Below are 1,456 nucleotides of genomic sequence, written 5' to 3' on the forward strand. Positions count from 1 at the left end.
CCCATGGCACTTATTCGAAGATAGACCACATGCTGGGGCATAAGGCAAATCTACATAAATTTAAGCACATTGATATCATACAGACTTCTCTCTGACCAATGTGTCATAAGGCTGAAAATCAATAAAAGGAAGACAAAGAAAACAAGAGCAAACAATTGGAGGATGAATAACTGTACTGCAAAAGGAGTATGTGCTGGCGCAGATCAGAGATGAAATTAGGAAATTTATACAAACCAACGAGAATAAGCACACGATGTACCAAAACTTATGGGACACAGCAAAGGCAGTCATCAGAGGAAGCTTCATAGCAATACCTGCACACCTGAGAAAGGAAGAGAGACTCATGACTGATATGCTGGCACAAAATTTACAACAACTAGAGCAAGAGTCAGCAGGACAATCCTACTAATAGCAAAAGAAAAGAAATTATAAAAATCAGGGCTGAGATTCAGGAGAGGAAAAATAAGAAAACTATGGGAAAAAATTAATGCTGCTAAAAGTTGGTTCTTTGAAAGGATAAACAGCATCGATAGACCACTGGCAAACCTAACCAAAGAAAGGAGGCAACGAATTTCAATAGCAAGAATAAGGGACGAAAGAGGGGACATTACAACAGACCCTAATGATATCAAAATGATAATTACACAATACTACGAAGGATTGTACTCCAATGAATTCAACAATTTGGAAGACATGGACAAATTCTTGGAAAAACAATCCCTCCATAGACTATCCTCGGTGGACGTCAAGAATCTCAACAGACCCATAGCAATAGAAGAAATAGACAAGGTTATCAAGGCATTACCAACAAAAAAGTCCCCTGGACTAGACAGGAGAATTCTACCAATCCTACACAAACTCTTCCAGAACATAGAAAAACGGCACACTCCGAACTCCTTCTATGAAGCTAGTATAACTCTGATACCAAAACTGGGAAAGGACCCCACAAGAATAGAGAAATACAGACCAATATCCCTAATGAATATCGATGCAAAAATCCTTAACAAAATGCTAGCCAACAGAATACAAAAGTATATAAAGTAAATAATTCACCATGACCAAGTGGGATTCATACCAGGGATGTAGGGATGGTTCAACATACGAAAGACCATTAGTATTTATCACATTGACACGAAAAACTATAGGAACCACATGATAATATTCATAGATGCAGAAAAAGCATTCGACAACATCTAACACCAATTCCTGTTTAAGACACTTGAGAAGATAGGAATGGAAGGAAACTTCCTCAAGACAATACAAGCTATATATGAAAAACCAACAGTCAACATGGTAGTCAATGGAGAAAGACTAACACAATCTGACTGAAAAAGGGGACCAGACAAGGATGCCCCATTGTCTCCACTCTTATTTAATATTGTGCTGGAGGTTCTAGCTAACAGCATAAGGCAAAGAAGAGACATCAAAGGTATTCATCTGGGGAAGGAAGAGGTGA

This window comes from Echinops telfairi, unplaced genomic scaffold (assembly GCF_000313985.2).
Source record: "Echinops telfairi isolate 266 unplaced genomic scaffold, ASM31398v2 ScPeMD7_2010;HRSCAF=2546, whole genome shotgun sequence".
NCBI classification, from domain to species: domain Eukaryota; kingdom Metazoa; phylum Chordata; class Mammalia; order Afrosoricida; family Tenrecidae; genus Echinops; species Echinops telfairi.